Here is a 7,505-nt window from a genome sequence, read left to right as displayed (position 1 = left end):
TGGTGAATTTGATCAAGTTTCTTTAGGCACCAAACTAGGGACAATAAAAACCTCAAGGAAAGCCATTTTAAGGAAAATTAGTTAATGCTGTGTGTTGCTGACGGCAGAATATCTCAGCTCTCCAACACTGTGTGTCAGAAGATGGCACACAGGAAAATAGACGTGGATTGGATTTTAGTGAGTCAACCAAATGTTCCTGTAAGACTGGTACCAAAAAATAAACCCAGATTCCCTGCTATAATCCTCCCATGGGAAAACCCACTGTTTTGATATTTCATATTGCTGTCTGACTTACCCCTCTTATTTTTCTGTGGGGAAAATCTTTGCGGTGAGCAAATACTGTGATTTCAGCTGCAAGCTCCCTTATTATCGTTGGCACCTCAGCAGCAGTGTTGGCTGGGTTTCAGTCATGACCAGATTCCCTTCTCATTTTCCTTGTTACCTCAGAGTCCCAGGACCTGAATGGCTTAGGCGCCTCTTCAGACCTCTTTTGCCCTTCAGCCCTCTGCACGTCTGATCCAGTCGCGTCTCCCTTTGACTTTGTTGGGATCTGAGACCTAGGAAAGCTTGTGAAGGTATGAAAGAGGACACCCCTGGACAAAATGAGGGGTACTTCCATGTGAGAGCGTTCTGTAGGGAAGCACCAGGCCAGACACCTCACACACATCGTCTCCTTCAAGTCCATGATGGGTTTCAGATGTTGGTGCTATTCTTACTTTTTAGATGAGGAACATGAAGCTCAGAGCGTTTTAATAATCTGCCTGTAGTCCACCAGCTAGTTAAGGAAATGGGATTTGATTTTTTTTCCCCTCATATATATTTCTTTTTATTCCTCAGTGCTTATGAGAAGGAGGGATTTAATTTTATTTTTTAAATTTTTTAAAACAATTTAACCACACCCTGTAACATGTGGGACATTAATTCCCTGACCAGGGATCAAACCCATGCCTCCTGCGTTAAAAACTGAAGTCTTAACCCACTGGACTGCCTGGGAAGTCTCCCAAGACGATATTTGATTGTGGTATGTCCACATTCACTAATGCTAGGGGTTGAGGCCTTGGGGGAGCTCCTCTCAGCCTTATCCTAATATCATATCCTAAAATAGCCAGCATTCTCTCTATCAGACAGAAACAGAGAAGGGTTTTATTGCTTTGATTTGTTGCTGTTTATTAGAAGCTGTATCTGGAGCAATGTTAAATAAAGTTTATATACACACACACGTGCGCAAACACACACACACACATACAGAAAAGTATGCAAATTATAAATGTTGATCTTTTCAGTGTTTTCACAAAATGAACATACTTATGTAACTGTAATTGGGCTGTATTATTCAATATTTCTTCAGAAGTTTCCTAAATTTTCTGTGGTTTTTCCAAACCCACACATCAAAACCCAGCCATTATCAGAGGTTTTTACACCTCTCTCTGAAGCAACTGTCTTCTTTCTTTGTCGCCCCCAAAGACTCTGGTTGACAACTATTAAAACAAAGTTTGATAGAATACATTTGAAAATCTAATGGGCCTTATGTTGCTGGCCAAAATCTTGGCTTTCTCTCTCCATCACAGCCAATAAAAAAATACGGAGACAGAGTTTAGAGGAAATAACGCCTCAAGAACTATGCCCCATCCCCTCCATGAGGAGTCTAGGGGCTTATATAAGATGAGGGCTCGCAGTCAGGAGTCGGTGATGAGGATCAAAGGTGCTAGGATCTTGTCAAAACACAGTCATAGGTTGGCAGCAGTAACCCAGTAGTTGAGTCTTGCAGTTGGATGGTTCTGTGGCCTTCTTTCTGATCTATAACTGCAAGGAGAAGGGAGTGTTTTAAGGGAAAGCAAAGGATAAATGCAGCTCCTGCAGAGTTAGGGAGCAGAAAAGCAAACTTAGTTACAGACATACAGAGTTAGGAGCAGTTAAAGTTAAAAAAAAAGAAACTGGAGCCTATTATACAGAGTGAAGTAAGCCAGAAAGAAAAACACCAATACAGTATACTAATGCATATATATGGAATTTAGAAAGATGGTAACAATAACCCTATATGCGAGACAGCAAAAGAGACACAGATGTGTAGAATAGTCTTTTGGACTCTGTGGGAGAAGGCGAGGGTGGGATGATTTGGGAGAATGGCATTGAAACATGTATATGATCATATGTGAAACGAATCGCCAGTCCAGGTTCGATGCATGAAACAGGGAGCTCAGGGCTGGTGCACCGGGATGACCCAGAGGGATGGGATGGAGAGGGAGGTGGGAGGGGGGTTCAGGATGGGGAACACATGTACACCCATGGCGGATTCATGTCAATGTACGGTAAAACCAATTCAACATTGTAAAGTAAAATAATTAAATAAATGAACAGAAAAAAAAAAAAAAGGAATGTTTAGGCCTGCTCACTATTTCTATATTCTCTTTGTCCTCAGGAAAGAGAAAGAAGAAACTCATTTCTCTTTTTTTGCTTTTCACTGCCAACACTTACTAGGTGATTCATGAGTCAAGGTGCATCTCCTCTAGCAGTGAGAAGGCACTTGTGGAGGTTGTGCAAAATGGAAGGTTTTCAGAGGAAGAAGGGTGGGTCAAGAGGGCTATTAGCAAAAGAAAAAAGAATTATTCTTAGTCAGGACATCCTTTTGGAGTGAAGGCATAACAAGAGCTTTATCATACAGATGAACTCTTCTTCCCCTGGGGGTGGAGAGCACCTGCATGATAGATTACCTCGCTGGTGTTGGCCGGTAAGTCCCAGACTGGCTGGTTAAGATTACACTTCTGGGAGAGGGTGAAACTATAGTTAGGTTAGGTATTACATCTAGGTTTAGCTCCAGGATTCTTGCCTGGAAAATCCCATGGACAGAGGAGCCTGGTAGGCTACAGTCCATGGGGTCACAAAGAGTTGGACATGACTGAGTGATTTCATTTTCCTTTACTTTAGCACAAGTGACACTATCTTGGGCTTGTGGTTTTCTTTTTTATCCTTGCTGTATGACAGCTTTGAATATGCTTTATTACTATCATTATATTCTGGGAATTAAAGAAATATTTGTACTCTTTAAAACTTCTTTATACAACTTTTTAACTTTTTGTAATTGATCTCCCAGTCTAAATCTGCCTCAATGGTAGCATAATTCCCACCACCAGAACTGAAGCTACAGGAGAGCCAGGGCTTTTTCCTGGTTTGTTCACCTACATACCCCAGTAACTAGACTAGTGCTGGCATAGAATTGAAAGTGAATGCTGCTCAGTCATGTCCAGCTCTTTGCAACCCCATGGTCTATACAGTCCATGCAATTCTCCAAGCCAGAATCCTGGAGTGGGTAGCCTTTCCCTTCTCCAGGGGATCATCTATTTAACCCATTGGTTAATTGGCTCTCCTCCCCTACTCTGTTCCACACTCACCACCGACTTGAATAACTTTCAGGCTCTGTCATTCATGCCTACCTACCGCATTCATCTTGGTCCCCCTTGGGGCTGCCCCAGCTCATCTGTACACTTGTCATCTCATACTTACAACCTAAACTCTTTCTAATTTGTCTTCTCCTCCATTCTCTATGTGAGACACATTGCTGCCAAGGGTCAAGCAATGACAGGGAAGTCTGGGGAGCCTGGGTCAGGTAAGCACACAAGAGGGGCACACATCCTCTCCCCTGGTTAGAAAAGGTTTTCCAGAGGCGGTCTTAGGGAGTCTCAGACCAGACAAGAGTACAGAGTGGGCCAGGGAGTAAGGAAGTTGAAGCGGGCAGAGAATGTGCAAAGCTCAAGAGAATAGGAGTGTCTGGGGCAAAGGGTGTTTGTGTGTGTGTGGGAGGGGAAAATCCCCTGTCTAACTCTCTTGAGTTCTTGTGGCTAGACTAATAATAAAAATGGCACGAGACTAACAAGAGGAAAAGAAACAAATTTAATTGGTTCTCATGGAGGTGTCATAGAAATAGGGCCTAAGAAGTGGCCAAAGCAGCCAGCTTTTATGATTTTAGACAAAGGAACAATAAATTTGAGAGGAATTGACAGGACAGACAGACTTAGGTCTGAGCACTTTAACTAGTAAGGGATTTGAGCAAAGCTTGGGACTGGGTAGTAAATTGGTAAAGAAGTGACAAGATTTATTTGTGAAGACTTCTTGGCCCTGAATTCCCTATCTCTGGTGATAAGGATGCCTTTATACTTCTCCTCCAAGAGGGCCCCTTTCACTTCAGAGACTTATTTCTTACTTCCAGGGAGACAGAGTCCCTCTTGCGTTGGCTGATTCTTTTTATTTACTTATCTATTTATTTAGTTTTGGCTGTGCCAGGTCTTCATTGCTGCTCAGAAGCTTTCTCTAGCTGCTACAGCAGGTGCTACGCTTTGTCGCGGGGAATGGGCCTCTCACTGCGGTGGGCTGTCTGGTTGCAGAGCGCAGGCCCTAGGCGCGCGGGCTTGGTAGTTGTGAGCGCGAACTTAGTTGATCCACAGCATGTGGAATCTTCCCGGACCAGGGATTGAACCCATGTTCCCTGCATTGGCAGACAGATTCTTCACCACTGAGCCACCAGTGAACTCTTGGCTGTTTCTTAAGTAACCATTACTTTAAAAAAGGCATATGTCATTGAGGCATATTTTGAGGGGACCTGATCTGGGTCCCAATGAACTGGAAAAGAAAGCAGGGGCCTGCATTATGCTAAAAAGTTCCAATTTAACCCTGGGGATACTAGGAGGCCCTGAAGAATTCAAGCAGGGGCAGGACAGAGGCAAATTTTCAGTTAGAAATACCATCCTGATGGCCGTGTATATAGAACATAGGCGAGTAGGGCAAGATTCTGATCCGGTTAGTGGGCCGTGTGCTGTGCTAAGTTGCTTCAGTCATATCCAACTCTTTGTGGCCCTATGGACAGAGCCCACGAGACTCCTTCACTTAATTAAAGTCAAAACATCTCTACAATCTGGCCCCTCTCCTTTTCCAGCCTTTCTTCAATAGCTCCTGTAGGAGAACTCTGCTTCAGCCAACGCTCCAAGCCCTTCTATTACTGTTGCTGCAGTTAGCTCCCCCATGCAGAGAGCTTCCACTTCCTCATCTCCCCTGGAGTTTTCCAAATCTTAGCCTTCCTTCCCTTGATGGATACTTGCAGCTACTGAACATATCCTTCCCTCCCTCTGCAGACCACATTCCTGGATATGGTGACTTTGCGTTATACCTTCTCCTTATCACCATTCAGACCACAGAGCCACACACAGAAACCAGAGCTCAAAATGTGTTTCCTTCAATCGGTGGTGATTTAAAACCATGACCCAGCAGTATTTTAATACTTTAACGCCTGCCCTGAGATGACGGTGGGAGTGGCTGGGATTGTGTAATTTCCTGTGGGGAAAGCTTTTTTCCCACCCAGTAGCCCGTAATTCTTCCTACAGTGTCATTTTATTAGCTTACAAAATTACACTCCCTCTTAAAGGCTAATTTCTTAATGTAAAACAAAGCTTTTATTGTCTGTGGATTTTTTTGAATTTGAAACAACCTCATATCTTCTTTTGGTGGTTTGACTCTTTGTTGTCTTAGCCAGATAGCAGCAATAATGTGAGGCTGGAATGAAAAACCAGGAGTCTGGTATTGGAGGGAAATGGTTGGTAATAAGAATGGACGCCACCGAGTCAGAAGACAAGCTTTGGCAACTTGTTAGTGGTATAAGGCAGTAGTTGAGCAGATCCTCTGGAGCACCAGTTCTCAAAGTATGGTCCGGACAGCAGCCTCTCCTGGGACTCCATTAGTCATGCAAAATTTTGGCTCTTTCCCCAGACCTACTCAATCAGAAACTCAACAGTAAATCCAGCAATAGTGCTTTGGAAACTTCTGCTCTAGAGTTTAAAGGGAGAATCTACAAAAGATCTGCACTCAAATCTGAGTTTAGTTTCTTCTTCCGACCCCCTCACCCCACCCCACCCTCACCACCCCTTTGATGCTTCCTGGAAAAAAGAAAAAGACAAATAAAAATCAAGTGTTTCTGTTTGTTTGGTTGACTTAAAGAGGTTCAATTTCAAGGATCCATTAGAAAAAAAAATTACTGAGTACCTCTAATGTCCCAGTCACTGTTTGTAAGCACCAAGATGACTGATTATTCCTGTTCTAGAGGAGGACTGCACAAGCTGGTGTGTGTGTGTCTGTCTGTCTGTGTTGAAAATGATAATGGAGCAGAAAGCGGGGAAGGCTTTTTGGAAATAATGTCAGTTGGGAAATTGTGTTAAAATTGGGCAGGTGCACTTCAGGCAAAGAACCAGGCTGCAGACAGTCACAAAGTCTCCCTTGTCGGTATCTTGATCCTTAAAAATATTGCAGAGAATTATAAGAGCCAAACTAGGTAGGATTTTCATTTTTCCTGCTTGATTTCACAATTTAGATGCACAAGGGGTATCTGCCTCCTAGATCTCCTTGATTAATCAAGGTCCCCTTGACCTTAATCAAAATGCAACACTGCATCCAACTCCGTCTTTCAAGAATTTCCCTGAGGCTCTGTTTCCTTTGATGCTTCCTGAGTCTCCCAAACACTTAAACGATCAGATCCTCCATCACCCAGTTTCCTCCATCCAGGCTGATCCTGGACAAAACTGTTTGTCCTAGTCAAAATTTATTTTGTTTGCTTGTCTTCAAACAACAAGCTTGGTCTTTAGAGGTTTCCAGAAAAGTATGAGATATCTCTTCTCAGAAAAGTTATGACTTAGTTAATGGCATAAGACCTTGACCAAAAAAAAAAAAAAAAATTTAGCAAAATACGCTCTACATAACAAAGAATTGTATGACATTTTTCCAGTAGTCATGTATGGATGTGAGAGTTGGACTGTGAAGAAGGCTGAGTGCTGAAGAATTGATGGTTTTGAACTGTGGTGTTGGAGAAGACTCTTGAGAGTCCCTTGGACTGCAAGGAGATCCAACCAGTCCATTCTGAAGGAGATCAGCCCTGAGATTTCTTTGGAAGGAATGATGCTAAAGCTGAAACTCCAGTACTTTGGCCACCTCATGTGAAGAGTTGACTCATTGGAAAAGACTCTGATGATGGGAGGGATTGGGAGCGGGAGGAGAAGGGGACGACAGAGGATGAGATGGCTGGATGGCATCACTGACTCAATGGACATTAATCTGAGTGAACTCCGGGAGTTGGTGATGGACAGGGAGGCCTGGCGTGGTGCGATTCATGCGGTCGCAAAGAGTCAGACACGACTGAGTGACTGAACTGAACTTACTGAAACAACATAAGAAGACAGGAACAGACAAGCTATGGGCCAAGTTAAATCCAGCTTGCTGCCTGTGGTTGTACAGCTTGCAAGCTAAAAATGTTCTCTCCATTTAAAAAGAAAAATTTATAACTTTTTTAGGTTGACAACTAAATTTATATGAAACTCAAATTTCAGTATTTATAAATAAAGTTTTACTGGAACATAACTACATTCCTTCAGCTATATTTTGTGTATAACTGATTTCTTGATACAAAAGTAGAGCTGAATAGTTGCAACAAAGATCATGAGGATTCTGCAAGCAAGAACACTGGAGTGGGT

This window comes from Ovis aries, chromosome 15 (assembly GCF_016772045.2).
Source record: "Ovis aries strain OAR_USU_Benz2616 breed Rambouillet chromosome 15, ARS-UI_Ramb_v3.0, whole genome shotgun sequence".
NCBI lineage: Eukaryota > Metazoa > Chordata > Mammalia > Artiodactyla > Bovidae > Ovis > Ovis aries.
The sequence above is the reverse complement of the archived record's forward strand: the minus strand, read 5'-3'. Positions refer to the sequence as shown.